Genomic DNA, 16,424 nt, shown 5'->3' with positions numbered 1-16,424 from the left:
TACAAATACCACCACCGACCTCTGATCCATCTGTTAGTCCATCTGTCTGTTGGTCCATACACTAACATCCACATTCTCTACCCTATCCTTTTTTCGGCCTGTCCTCCACCGCCCTTTCCTCTGCTCCATGCTACCCAGAATGCCATGCTATTCCTGCTGGCTCTCACACAGACATCACACTGCCGTCCAATGTATGTGTGCCATGCCCAAACAATGTGCCACATTAACTGCTGCACTCACATCCAAATAACAGTTACAGAATAGTCACTGAACATGCACTGAATGAGATTTCTCTGTATAGAATGACTGCTTATCTGAGAATTGCTTATGCGAGATTTTGTAGTTTGGCATTGAAGAATTGCTTAAGAGATTTAATTATATAAAACGATAGGTTACTAAAACTGTCGAAATGACATGAACACACACAATAGTGATACAAATACTGAAATGTACCTGTGCTGCCAGAGCACTTGGAACGCTGCACAGACTGTCAAATCAGACTGGAAATAACTGTTGTATAATGCATTCAGGCCTACTCTGATGGATTTATTTCTCAAGGTGACAAATGAGCTTCTCACACTGTAAACATAACACAAGTATGATGATCATAAAACTCAACTAAAACTAAAATGATCAAAAAACTTTTTAGTTTATTGAAATAAAGCTGAAATAACATAAAATGTAAATATAGGTAAAAACAAACAAAAATTAAAAACTGAAATAAGGTTTAAAATTACTAAAATAATCATTTTAAAATATCATATACAAATAAAGCTTAATAGAAATAAAGAAAATAATTAAAATGACAAAAGCACATAAAATTACTACAGCTAAAATGAAAATATAAAACTAGCAATAATAATAATGGTAACAGTAATAACTATTATAATACTAGTATTGTAATAATTAGGGCTGTCAGGTTAACGTGTTAACTTAATTAATTAGTTATGAAAAAATAATGCAATTAAAGACCTGTATGTCATCTTGTATTTCATATAGACTTTTGACAAATATGATGCAGGGCAACAACTCCACAAATGTAGTTATATACACTACCGTTCAAAAGTTTGGGGTCATTGTTTTTTTTTTTTTTTAAGAAATTAATACTTTTATTCACCAAGGACGTATTAAGTTAATAATCAAAAGTTTATTAAAAGTTAATAATAAATAATTTACATTGTTATAAAATATTTATATTTTGAATAAACACTGTACTTTTTAAACTTGTTATTCATGAAAGAATCCTGAAAAAAAAAAATCACAGGTTCCAAAAAATATTTGGCAGCACAACTGTTGATATTATCCAACACTGATCATTCTAATAATAAATCCGCATATTAGAATGATTTCTGAAGGATCATGTGACACTTGGAGTAACAGCTGATAAAAATTCAGCTTTTCATCACAGGAATAAATTCTATTTTAAAGTATGTTAAAATAAAAAACATTATTTTATATTGTAAAAACATTTTGCAATATTACTGTTTTTTTTTTCTATATTTTTAATCAAATAAATGCAGCCTTGATGAGCATAAGAGACTTCTTTAAAGACTATTACAAGTCTTACTGACCCCAAACTTTTGAACGGTAGTGTAAATATCACATATCACACGGGCAGCAAAAGCAATATGACACGAGTGCTGATTTTGTCCTGATGTATCACAAATTTAAATGTGATTTTTATACAACAGTTCAGTAAATAATAAGTTGATGTTGTTTTATCATTTAAACACAATATTATGTGTTTTTGCTCAATTTTGCAGAGAACATATTACCTTTGAAGCCATAGCAAAATTGTTAAGAGTCTCTGAGCAACACAGCGTTGTTTAGTTTCTGAATGAATCCGCGTTTGGAACGAATTGTGTGAACCAATGACTCAAAAGCCCATTCACAAAGAGAGCCATTTACTTCTATGTTGAGTCAAATAAAATATTTCTTTCTAAAGCTATTTGTAATGTCTACTTGATACTTTCTCATTTAACACAAAAATAGCTTTAAATGATCTTTTGTTCACGGTCAAATTTATTTTGCGATTAATTAATTAATCAAAACGTCTTGTAATTTAATTTGATTTTTAATCGACTGACAGTCCTAATAATAATAAAATAAGGTGTCATTTCTTAACATGAATGAACAATGAAAAATACATTCATCTATTTATTAATCTTTGTTAATGTTAGTTAATAAAAATACAGTCATGCATTGACTAATGTTAACAAACACTACTTGTGATTTTAATATTGCATTAGTAAATGCTGAAATTAACATTAACTAAGAAATACTAATAAATGCTGTAGAAGTACTGTTCATTCTTAGTTCATGTTAACTAATGAATCTTATTGTAAATTGTTACTAAAAAAAGAACCCTATATAGTAGAATATAAATTCTAATATTTATATGCACAAACGTATCAAATACACATTTAAATTAAATTGTTCTACATACATTTCGTTGGCAAAAAATATTTTTCTCTTTCAGATTCTTGTGGATTCAGACAGGAATTAAATTACAGCATGACCTTGGTGTTTGCCCCCCAAAAAACAATAGGGAAATTCAGCCAGGAATATTCTTACTGGTGGTGAATAAAACCCCCCCTGACATTTCCGATTCTGACAGCAACTTATAAAACAATAACTGTCCATGTTTATATAGCTATTTTGGATACATGATTAAAGACGAAGTGCTGAAAGCAATGGCTTTCCATTAGACATACAAGTAAACTCATCTAATGAGGTTGGAGCGTCTCTGTTACTCTTTCGGGACAATGACCACATTACCATGAGAGCGGAGGAATGCTAACGTACTGTTAATTATGACCCTGTGTAAATACCCTGCTCAAATGTTCTCTGACCACTCTCTCTGTCTCACACACACACACACAAAATCATACGCAAACATAGTGCAAATCACACTCCTGGCCAGTATCCTGAGCGCACAGTGTGTAACTGGTGTTGGAGAGCGTGTCCTTCCCCTCTTCATCAGAGCGGCCAGTAGCATGCTGGGACTCCGCCAGTGGCAATCATAGTTCCCAGAAATGTGCTTACGTTGTAGCCCCTCACGAAAAAGCATCTGGCACGCACACACACACACTCTCTCACACTGAGGGTCATGTTTGTCTCGGGTGTGAAAATAAGATCCCTTGCCTCTGTAAATGCCTTTTAGCAGCAGGGCAGTTTTAAGCTTTCCAGCTATGCCAGGACCTCTCAGCCTAAACCCCCTCATTAGCAACAGGGGACCTCATATTTGCAGCCCAGTTTAACACCAGCTAGATTTACACTTAGTAGGCTGCCACCTTGCCAGATCCTAGCTGGGTCACCTCTTCAGACCACTTTGTTTGCTTCTTGTGTGTATTAAATGCAGACTAAACTGTCTGCACATTACTTTTTTTCAGTATGTGTTCCTCTCAAGGCTATTACGGTTAACTAAAACAGATACTAAAATTAAAAGCACAAAACATTGTTAATTCCACAAAGCAAAACAGTTCTGAAATAAAAATATAATATAAAACGAGTTCAGTTAGCTGCCAAGGCAACATTTCTCACTTCAATTTAGTTTAGCTTGAACTAAAAGTGAAATAAAAATTAATAAAACCTATAAACGCATGTATAATGATACTGTCTCGAAATCAATACTTTGAAATTTAAATTCCGAAAGTTAGACGAGTAGTAAAAGTTAGTGAGATGTGTAAATGTATGAATATGCTTAAGTGTGTCTGGATCAAAGTGTGTGTGTGTATAAGAGGAATAGAGATCTCAGTCTAAAGACACTACTGATGAGAGAGTGTCAGACATGCTGTGATAGTCTGATCCGCTTAAAGCCACTCACTCAGTTTCATTCACTCAACCACTCATCAGCTCAGAAACCGACACCCACACCCACACACACACGACCCGCACTGAAATACATTACATGCAGAGACATACATTTCAGTTATATAACACCTCTCCATCTAATGCATATCCTCAGTAATATTACATACATCACTGTATGAGGATCATATCATTTTCACTTCAGTTCTGAAGTAGCACTCAATGTCCTCTGTTATTTCACAACCTATGCCTGTGGTCCACTTTGCTAAATCGGACATGTACTGACATTATATTAATCTCAAAAGCAAGACTTCATTTATGTTGTCGGTTCATACATATATCAATCTTCTTCCTGAGTAACTGATGAGCGCCGCCATGATACTAACTTCCATTTGGGTGTTCTCATGTTCTGGTCTCCATTGAAATCCATGTTAAAATAGGGTAAAAAAGACAGACTTAATTAAGTAAACTGAAAATCGTTCAGCATAACTAAATATAAAAATGTGCACAGGGTTAAGCTGTGTTGTTGCCACAGCAACAGCAATACACTTTAGGAATTCCTGTACTTGTTTTGCTGTCGGGAGCTGTATATAGGTGCCCTCATCTGTTTTCAATGCAGCTAACCTCGCGTCACTTCAAGTCATCTACCCATTCATTAAACTCTAACAGGTTAGTTACTGCAAAAAGACTGTCATTGCGACACTGTAAAGTGATTAAACTATGGCCCGATATGCTTTTAAAAAACATTTTCATAGGTTTTTTTACGCTACATTATGGAAGCCCATTTCCACTGAATAAAAACAAATTTAAAAAGTAACTGCAACTTTTTATATCACAATTCTGACTTTTTTTTCCTCACAGTTCCGAGTTTACATCTCACAGTTTTGAGTTTTTTCTCAGAAGTGCATGATACAAACTTGCTATTCTGAGAAATAAAATCTGAGAAATAAATTCAGATTTTGAGAATTGTGATATAAACTCACATTTCAAAGAAATAAACTCGCAATTCTGAGAAATAAAATCAGAATTGAGAGATATAAACCAATTTTTTTCTCTCAGAATTAAGAATTTATATCCGCAATTCTGACTTTAACTCGCAATTCCCGAGAACATATCAGTCTTTTTTGCTCCTCAAAATTGGACTTTGTAACTCACAAATAGTCAAAATTGTGAGATACAAACTCTCATTTGCAAGAAATAAAATCACAATTCTGACTTTTTTCTCAGAATTAAGTGATATGAACTCACAATTGTGAGTTTTAAAGTCAGAATTGCAAGAGATAAAATCACAATTCTGACATTTTTCTTAGTTTTCCGTGATACAAACTTGCATTTCTGACTTTTTCTTTTCGGGATTGTGATATAAACTTGCATTTTGAAGAAATAAACTCTCAGTTCTGATAAATAATAAACAAATAAACAAAAATGACTTTTTAGAAATGCAAGTTTATACCTCGCAATTGTGATTTTTTCTTATAATTGCAAGTTTATATCTCACAATTTTGACATTATAACTCGCAATTGCAAAAACATAAAAGTCTTTTTTCTACTAAAAAATTGGACTTTATAACTCACAATTGTGTTTATGTCTCACAATTCTAAGAAAAAAGTCAGAATTGCAAGAAACAAAAGTCAGAATTGTGAGATACAAACATTTTTCGAGAAATAAAGTCAACTTTTTCTCAGAATTACATAATATAAACATCACATTTGTGAGTTATAAAGTCAGAATTGCAAGATATAAACAACTGTAAGAAATAGCAAGAACTGCGAGATAAAAACTCACAATTCTGACTTTATAACTCACAATTGCAAGTTTATAACTTACAATTCTGAGAAATAAGTCACAATTGCAAGTTTGTATCAGAATTTGAGATAAAAAGTCACAATAACATTTTTTATTCAGCGGTAGAAACGGGCTTCCATACTATATTATTGGCTCTGAAAATACATTAATTTGACTAGAAACATCAGAGACTGGAAATGTAAAGCATAGTTTCATTTGGACTTCTGCGTTCAGGAAAAAGGTGGATTAATATACAAATTCTAATTTTTGTTTGAAAAAAGACTGAAAATGAACCAATTAACAGTTTAAAGCGAGACATGAAAATTTGTGAAGCAATCCTGTGAAAAACAGGAAAGATAAAAACACTTGAAGCTGAATCAAGAGTGTTTCTTCCACACAGGATCTTACTGGAGATGCAAAAAGGTGTAAAGAAAGATAAGAGGAAGCTATTCACACACACAGACACACACTAGGGTTTGGCAAGGGAGTCAGCCTTTTGAGACTGTCCTTCCTCCTGCATCTCTTTGTCCGTATGGCAGGATGCTTTCAGACACGACGGGGGTGTGTTAGGGTTAAGGAGGAGGTCTGTTGACAGCACAGATACACACTGATGTACAAACGCATACACACACAAACACACAATAATCCTCTGTCAGAGCAAAACAATGCCCTAGTGAGTGGCTTGGCCCGGGCACCCTGGCATCCACTCTCCCGCATCCTCAGTTCCTGGCCTGATTGGTGCCAGCTCTCCTGATTCTTTCTGCCAAATGCATAAAGAAAGCGAGAGAAGAGGGGCCCTGTGGAAGAGATTGAGAGCGTCTTCAGATATCCCAGTAAACAGAGAAAACAATTTTTCCAGAGCAGAAAACATTCCAGAGGAGAGAGATTTCACTCTGCCAGTCAGACCTGCTGCATAATAATTCATACAACAGGCCATGGAGACACTAAAGTATCATTTTTACATGCAAAGGGCTCTGGAATATTTAAAAAGAGTCTGATTGGCTGACAAATTATAAAACACTCAAACGTGTCTTAGCAAAGTTCAAATGCTAACACCGGCTCAATATCATGCATTGAGATGAAAATCAGAATACTATAAAAGCCTCAGAGGTTTAATAATTTTACCCTTTATCTCTCTGTCTCTCTCACTCTCTCTTCTTTACTTGCTTCACTACTCCAGGCCCAAAGTGCTCATTTGTAATTAAATAAGTCATCGTCTAGCAATCATTTATTCTTAATGATTTCGAGTCTCTCTCCAGATCACTCCGTCCTCTCACACTTTGCACTGCCCTGTTCTTTCTCCTATGAGAATATGAGAGTAAGAAAGATAAACAAATAGAATACTTGCAGTGAAGCCACAGTAACACCAAGACTTCTTTTTTCTTTTTGACTTTTTTACATTAGCAAAAGATGTACTGGGAAAATGTATGCATTATAAAAGAAGAGAACAAAGAAAAGCGTAAATATATAGATTGAAAAAGATAAAGAGGAAACAGATTACAACTGTTGTTTGTTGTAAAATGCCTGTATCTTGTGTATTATTTTCTGTTTTCAATAACTGCCTGATGATGACCTCTCAGAAATCACCACAAAGCCAGAACAGATCTCTTTGATTCTTCATCTGTTTTTTTTGTTTTTTAACTTCCTTGGCTGCATTTCTGTTTTACTTCTGCCAGCAAATCACAGAAAACATTGATTGCAAAGGAATCGAATCTGCATCTAATTTATTTCTGTAAACATTTGCTCAAGGCTACAATAAATAATCAGTATTTTTCCTGGAATCATTGCAGGATAATATGATCAGTATAATCAGACATCAAATTGGTTATTATCATCATAACATCTATCAATATCCATGAGCACAAGGTTTGTGGGTCCAAAATAATACTTTTCATGTTGATTTTCTTTTTGTTTGTTTTAAATATTGAACTGACCACTTTAAACTGGGTTTTTAAACATAAAAAATGAATTCAATAACTATTAAATAACTAATAACTATGACTTTTACCTTAATGTTTATTAATAGTTAGTAAGGTGGTTGTTATGTTTAGGGATCTAAAATGTGGCTATGCAGAATAATGCATTAATAAATGCTAATAAACAGCCAATATGCTAGTAATATGCATGCTATTAAGCAACTAGTTAATAGTGAGAAATGGCCCCTAAACAAAACTTATATTTTTATTGTTTCTTAAAGAAAAAGATATAGAAAATAAATAGCTTCCAGATATTAAAAAGGTCATTATGAAAAATACACAGCAGTTTTTATATTTTGAGAAGAGGGTCCCTCACAAGGGAATAGTTTCTGGGGTATTCTGTAGCATCAAAAAGTTTCCAAACCCCTGAGTTAAGATAGTAATCCATATCAAGGGCAACATTTTGGTTATTATAACTACATTTCTTGCAATAAGTGCAAGGGGTCACACAATTACATCTTTCACAAGTGACAAACTCCTAAAATAAATCTGTTTGTCAGCAGATTATTATTTGTTAGCTACAATGTGGTTGTATTTTATTTGGTGATTTGGAATGGAACTGACATGAAATAGTGTATGAATTAGAAACAGAAAAATGGCTCTCATGTCTAAGGGTAATATTTAATGCATTAAAAAAATTAACCACTGGTAAGAAAGAATTAAATAGAAAGCATGCCTAGAAGGAAATGCCCTCAAACAGCGTACTGCAGCTGCTGGTTTCAGCAAATGTAAAGAGAGATCACAATCACAGACTTCTTAAGGGTGCAGATAAGGGGGGAGGTGTTGAGATGAAAGATGAGGACAGAAGCCCCCCTAAATATGGTCTAGTAACATGTATGGGTCGACAGCTGCTCTAGTAAAGCAACACTGCCCGTTCCATAGAAACATTTGTCACTTTCACTAACTGTAAGCACACTCCAAAAAAAAAATAAAAAATAAAAAATTAATGTCTGTCTGGATATGTGATACATTCTTTACGTCACAAGTTAGAAACAGACACATTAATGCTCAAACATGTCTTCACAAAAACACAATGCACACGTGCATGCATGCTCACATGCAAACCTAAGTAAGTCGATCCACAAATAATCACATTTCTGACCTGCTGCCCACTCTTCACCCTAGAACATGCCCTTACCAAGCAGATCTTCTGCTGGCTATAATCAGCAGGAAGCACGAACGACCCTGCCGCCCTGCATTAGTTCCCATTAGTTATGCTCACTGCATCATTAGCACTCAACAACCACTCATTACGCAGGTGTGACACATCAATTATTGCTGATGACAAAGAGAGGAAGAGAGAGAATCTTTGTCCTATAGGAAAAAGAGAGACGAGATCCCACATAACTCCACTCGAGGCTGCAGTAAATGTCAGCCAGTGTCAGGGTGTGTTTGTCTTTCCTTCTGCTGATCAAGATGCCCTAGAGTTGCTATCTGTCACGACTGCCCTTTCTATATATGTGTGTGTGTCTGAGCATTTATTTGCTCACACACACTTTCTGACGCCACACACTTATACTGAAAACATTAAGAGTGGTGGAGACAGTCCAGCAGGGGTTGTGTCTCTCTTCAGGAAAGCTAACAGAAAGCTGTATATCGTATGACTCTTTCTGACACTGTAGCCAAATGTCCCAGAGACATATTCTCAATATATATATATACTTAAAAAGACAACTCATTGGAAATACATGCCTCTATATACATTTCTGCAAAACTAAAAAAACATCCTATATGTACAAATCACTGCAGCTTCCAGTTTAAATGAACACTAGAGGCAGTAAAACTCTGACAACTTTTATTCCCTTTCACACAAATGATTTACAGATACAGATTAATAAAGACTAATTTTCACACAATTACATAATATTATGTTATGACTTCAAACACATTTTAACATCCTGCGCGATTTGAAAATTGATACTTTTGAAAGTTGTCGTCACATGTACTGCTTCATATGCATGAGTTTTCTAATTCAGTAGGTTTGCTCGGTAGCTCACGTGATATGGCGTTGCTTTTGAGTGATGAAGAGCTCCGGTACGAACCCTGTGAAACTACAGTTTGACAAAACAGCTCAAATCCATGTATGGAAGTTAACTGACCACTGCATCAACAAATGCATTTTTATATCACTTTTGCATTTGTTAACACTGTCGGGTGGGTTTAGGGTTGGGTTTGGTGTAGGGGATATTTCCAACATGACAGAGCAAGCTTTAGCAATATTCTCTGGGTATTTGAATTCTGAACAGCTGCGATACGTACCTTAAGCAGCATAATTAAAAATTAAAACAGCAATACATGCCTATACCAGCATAATAAAAACGTGCCACGGTCACGTATTGAACGTGTGTTTTAGTGCCACTCTCCAGACATTTTACTTTGAAACTGCTGCGAAACACATAGTAAGGTATGTAATTATGGTGTTGCAGAAATGTATGTAGAGGCACATATTTTCATGAGCCTGGGATGTAAAAAGGAATGAGGAGGAAACATCATCAGATGGTTACAGAACAAAAAATATATATCAGCCAAGATTTATGTAAACTCAAAAATGCTAAGGAAGTGACTAATACTCACGAGAATCATAATACTCTACCTTTATGACTCCAAGGCCCGCCACTGTCAACAACAATATTCAAAAGCACATAGACCTAATTTTCTCTAATTTATACCCCCGGTTTCACAGACAAGGCTTAAGCCTAGTTCCAGACTAAAATGTAAGTCCGAGCTGTTTCAACTGAAAGAAACTTGCACTGACTGATCATAAAATATATCAGTGCCTTTGTTTTGTCTCAAGATGGACACCAGTATTTTTTTTAAATACTGGTTTTAAATTAAGGCTTTTATAAAAATTACTTAAATGCCCTAATTGAACTTTGGCCTAATCCTGGCTTAGTTTAAGCTCTGTCTGTGAAACCAGGCCATAGTTACTATAAATTATAAAATGTCACTAAATTAAAATTAAACAAATTTTAATTAAAATTTAAATAATTACATTTTAGGATCCAGATGTTCTTCCAGTTGTTTCTGATAAAGATACAAGAATATATTAAAGAATCTATTAAACCTTGATAAAGAAATTAGCATTTTGTTATTATTTACCCATCCTTAGGTAGTTAAAACCTGTCATAGAAAAGCCTAAGAAAGCTTTAATAAAATGTTACTCTTTTCCAAGCAATTACAATGAATGTGAATTGAAGCTGGCAAGGGACCATAAATGCTAGGTCTGGATTTTGACACAAATTTCATGATTGTATTCCATTCTGATTAACAAGCTTGCAATTCGATTAAATTTCTGATTTGATATTGATTGTTTTGAACATATGTAAGGTACAGTACATGCAAAAAAAAAAAAAAATCTCAACTAATCTTGTAAAATATAGATGAGAGTCAGTTGATATTAAATTACTATAATATTGAAGGTTAAAATTAATTGATTTGTATACAAACGCTTAAACAACACTCAATTAAGTTTTTATAATAATAAATTACAATTACACAATTATATTTCTACTCCAGGTCATTTTTTGAAATACAAACATTCAAATGGGGGCTGTCATTAAAACTTGATGGATTTAATTAAACATAAATTAAATACGCCTAAGAACAGTAAAACTTATAATGAATGCATGCATATGCATATATTCAACAAAACTGTCTTCTATAGAGTTAATTTTTCTAGCTGACTAATGAGTTTATGTTTTTTTTCAGAGGTAAATGTGACGTTACGTTACAAGCTGTTATATTGACGTCTTACTGCGGTTCAAACACTGATTGAGTTGTACTCCTTTTAACATACCTTTTGATGTTCATTCATGTTTATTTTGTGCTGAAACGGGTATTAAAGCAGAGGAAACGATCAGTTCACATGCGCTTCTCTTGAGCTGAGATGCTACAGTGACGTGTCACTCCACATTGAACAACGCCACAACAGCATTTATTATTTAAATACTGTAATAAAATTTGAAATCTGAGACTTTGTTTCATATCAAAAGTAACAAAGCACAAAGCTTATTGCGATTTATTGGATGGAAGGTGCGCTGCAATGTTCGTTATCTGAAAACAGGATAGACTAATTGATTCTTGGGATTTTATCAATATAGTTTCATCAAAATGAGAATTTATTAGAATCAAGAAACATATATTCTTTACCCAGGCCTACTAAATGCATTATAAAATATCTAAGAGTAATCCATATGACTTGCACACTTTCTCATACAATAACTTTGATTAATGAGCAGACCAAAATCTGAGTTATGTACTGATAAGCTTCCACTTGAGTGAGCCTATTTTTCTTTCCTGCAATCCTAGCCACTTTGTTAGAAAAACATTCTGGAGTACCCAGCAGAGGGCACTCACTCTTACACGCACATACAGTGTTTCTTTTCTTTCCAGAACAGTCTCTTGGGGACAGCAGACTGATTTGACCTCTTATGCCCTTACGTCTGTTATTTCGGCAGTGATGACCTCACAGATGTCACTCAGTCTGCCGCTCGGGCCAACCTGCCGACAGGAGGTCACAACCAGCGCTGACCCCGTCACTATCACTTTGCGCACAAAGAGGACACGCACAGAGACTCTCACACGCAGGTCTCAAGTCTTTTGTCACAGTGTGGTGTGTATAGTTGCCGCGTGTGTGTGACAGTGTGTATCAGTGCTCTCTGTTGTTGGTGTGCGAGAGTGTGTTTACGTGCGCAAGCATCAGTGAACAACCTATTTTTTTACAATTCTACATGCAGAGCTACTTTGATTGCCATCTCACTGCCAATGTGTGAAAACTGCTAATGAGAGAGAGGGAGAGGAAGGAGAGAGAAAGAAAAGGTGGCAGAACATAAACTGTTTACTGTTGCCAGCCACCCACACATCACCCGTCTTCTCTCTCTTTACCTTTCACACTATCTTTGTTTGTCTCTGACTTTCTTTTACACATGCATTTAGCAATTATTTGTTAGTGAGGAGACACACAAGATAGTTTTAAAATATCCAAAAACAATGAATTTAAAAATCTGCAAACAAAAAGTTCGCCAGTGTGTCTCTATAATTGCATACTGCTGAACTCATTCATTAATTAGGGGATAGATGGAATTGCTCTGGGTACATTCAATAATGTATTATGCAGATAAATAGAGTAATTATAATAAGTCATTCTAATCATAGACAAACATTAGGAAACAGCAGTAACACACCATGCATCTGTGTCCAATTACATCTGCCTGCTACTGTCCTCCATTTTCAATGCTTGGGCAGCCATGCTAGCCAGACCATAATCACAGCTAAACATACATTAAAAAGAGGAAATGCATGCACAAACAAACAGAGAAACAAACACATACAGCCAGTTAGTAAGTTAATAGCTGATTGATGAATGAAAGAATGAATGAAACTGAATGAATGAGTAAAATAAGTTGAAAAACAATCAATGAATGAACAAGTAAATAAATGAAAGTTTGAAAGTTAATAAGTTTATAACCAACCAATAAACAAATGAAAAAAATGAAAGACTGCATAAATGCATACATAAGTTTGTATCCAGTGAACAAATGATTGAATGAATGTTATGTATGTTAATAAAAATAAATGATTGAATTAATGAAATAATTACTGAATAAACAAGTTAAAACAATGGAAGAATGAATGCATGAGTGACTAAATGAATGAATGAATAAATGAATGAATGCACGCATGCATGCCTGACTGAAATAAATAACAATTGAATAAACCAGTTAAAACAGTGGAAGAATGAACGCGTGAGTGACTGAATGAATGTATGGATGAAAAAATAATGATTGAATAAATCCGTTGACACATTGGAAGAATGGACGAGTGAATTAATAAAAAAATTAACAACTGAATAAACAAGTTAAAACAATGGAAGAATTAATGCATGAGTGATTCAGTGACTGACTAGATGAATGAATAAATGAATGCATAAACAAGTTAAAACAATGGAATAAATGCATGAGTGATTCAATGAATGAATGACTGAATGAATGAAATTAATAAAGAAGTTAAAACAATGGAATAAATGCATTAGTAATTCAATGAATGAAAGAATGAAAAAAATAATGATTGGATAAACAAAACAATGAAAGAATGAATGAGTGACTGAATGAATGAATGAATGAAAAAATTAATGATTAAATAAAAACATTTACACAATAGAAGAACAAATGACTGAATGAGTGACTGACTGAATGAATGAAATAATTGAATAAGTTAAAACAATGAAAGAATGAATGAGTGACTGAATGAATGTATGAATGAAAAAATTAATGATTGAATAAATACATTGACACAATGGAATAATGAATAAATTAAAAAAAAACAACAGAATAAACAAAAAAATGAATGAATGAGTGAACTGAATGAACGAATAAATAATGAACGAATGAATGAATGAATGGACTTTACACAATGAAAGAATGAAAAAAATTTCAAATATTTAATAAACAAGTTAAAACAATGAATGAATGAATGAATGAATGAGTCACTGAATGACTGACTGACTGAATGAATGAATGAATGAATGAATGAAATAACGTTTAAATAAGTTGAATGAAGAATGAATGAGTACATAAGTTAACACAATAAAAAAAAATGAATGAAGAGGTGAGTAAACGAACAAAGAATACATGAACGCACCTAGGTCCATGAACAATTAAGTAAATAAGAAAGAACAGAATGAAAGAACAAACAGACAAACATGAATGAACATCCAAGCAAACCATATGTTTTCATGCAATATATATTTGTAGGTTGCTCAGTGAAGCTTGTTCCAACTGCCTTTGTCATCACAGCTGAACCAGAATGATCCTGAAACAACTATATTCTCCAGTGTTCTCTCTGTACTCTCTCTCTCGCTCACTCAGTCCGGCTCCGTTTTAACCCTATGGGTCACATCTTTACAGAGCAGCCTGTAATGGTGTTTAATATTAGGCTATTTGCTCCCCCTCCATCAGCCCTCTATGATTTCTCTGATCCATTAGCCTTGGTTTTCAGGGCTCCTGCAGCTAAACACATTTTCTCCTCTCTCGCCCTGGATCCCACATGAGGATTCATCCCTTTGCCCTGGAGCTAATGTATTTAATTCAATCACAGCAATCCATACCAGGGCCTTGTTCCTTTCAGCCTCTCTGGAGGGGGAAGAAAGAGATGAAGGGAGAGACGGAAAGAGAGAGAGATAGGTGAACGGGCAAATAAACAACCTGACCCCCCTACACACACACACACACACACGCACGCACACACACTCCCCACTGATCTTCAGGGGCAGGCCTGTCGAGTCTTGATAAGAATAACCATGCAGCCACCCACTCGCCAGAGCAACACACACACACACTCAATCACAGACTCTCAGACAGCCAGTAGTGACAAGTGTACGACGCCTAATCTGTGAACCAATGAAATGTCAGACAGACAGTGAGAGAAAGCAAAAGGAAAAAGGAGCGAGTATAACTAGACGGAGCGAAAGAGAGAGAGAAAACAAGAGCAGCAGCAGTCGTGTTGGCTGTCCTTCCTCTGTCAGCCGGAGGGAAACTGCAGTAGCAGCTATAAAAGTTTCACAACACATCTGTGTCTGCGCCCTCTTTTTTTTTTTTCATGCCTCCTTTTTTTCAAGGCCAGTTTGCCAGCGATGTCGAGAGGGGGAGGTGGGAGCGATCCGCCGTGCGCCGCGCTCCCCCCATCACCCTCCACCCTCGACTCCTGTTTTTGCTGCTCTAGTGCTCATCAGACTCAGTCACTTGTGCAATGTGTTTTTATGAATTAATAAACGGCACTTTAGAGGCCCGGGGCGGGGGGGAGCGCGGGGAGGCGGCGGTGGCGGTGGAGGGGAGCAGGCAGTCGTTGGCAGCTTAATGAGCACCATGGGGACGTCTCTCTCTCTCTCTCTCTCTCTCTCTCTCTCCCCTCCCTCGCGCTCACCCGCTCACTAACACACGCACACACAATGCTCTACATCACTGTCACCGGCATGCAGAGCTTGGCCGCAGAGCGCCAGATGACTATCATTACCCAGATAAATACATCTGCCCTCAGCTATGCCCCCTCTCACTAACACAGCCCTCTCCATCCATCTCTCTTTCCCGTTCTCCCCCAACATTCCATCTATCTATCTATCTATCCCCCTCTCAATCACTCCCGTACCAGCATAGCTCTCTCTCGGTGTCGACCACACCTCTCCGCTCCATCCGTCTCTCTGTGGCTTTGGCTCGGGCGTCCCCGAGGGCCGTCTCTTTCAAACAGGTTCATTGATTAACAGCCTGCCATGATCATTGATTGAGGCGGTTCAGGTCTCAGCTGTGCGCGCAGTCATTTCTGCTCTCCGTGTAGCTAATGATGCTTGTGATGCATGAAACATCGTCAGCCTCCACGACGACACCTCTGTGTGACAAAAAAAGTCGTATGAACAATTTTCATACATATTGGCTTCTATTACGTGCTACTGTTGCCGGTATCAGCCTGTTATTGCTAATAAGGTTCACTCCGGCTCATCATTGCAGTAGAAGTCTGTGCAGCATTATGACAGGCTGGCTGAAAAAATACATTTCATTTGCCAAATTAGGCCTGAAACAGCCCTCCGTCTCAACTGAGAGGGGATGGTAAATGGTCTCATTAGAGTAGTATGGGCTTTCTCCAGACCATAATCACTGCCATGACAACCGTTTCCTTAGAAACTGGACTGGTCGCCAGGCAGCAGCACAGATTCTTTCTGTGGTGTCGACCTGGGTAAAAAGGCCTGGAGCCAGAGGGAGCGAGAGAGAAATGACACTGTGACACTGTGCAACAGGAATGAAATGATTAGAAATATCAAAAGATTCTTTTTTTTTTTTTTTTTACTACTTTTTAATTATTTG

The sequence above is a fragment of the Labeo rohita genome, chromosome 7 (assembly GCF_022985175.1).
Source record: "Labeo rohita strain BAU-BD-2019 chromosome 7, IGBB_LRoh.1.0, whole genome shotgun sequence".
NCBI lineage: Eukaryota > Metazoa > Chordata > Actinopteri > Cypriniformes > Cyprinidae > Labeo > Labeo rohita.
The sequence above is the reverse complement of the archived record's forward strand: the minus strand, read 5'-3'. Positions refer to the sequence as shown.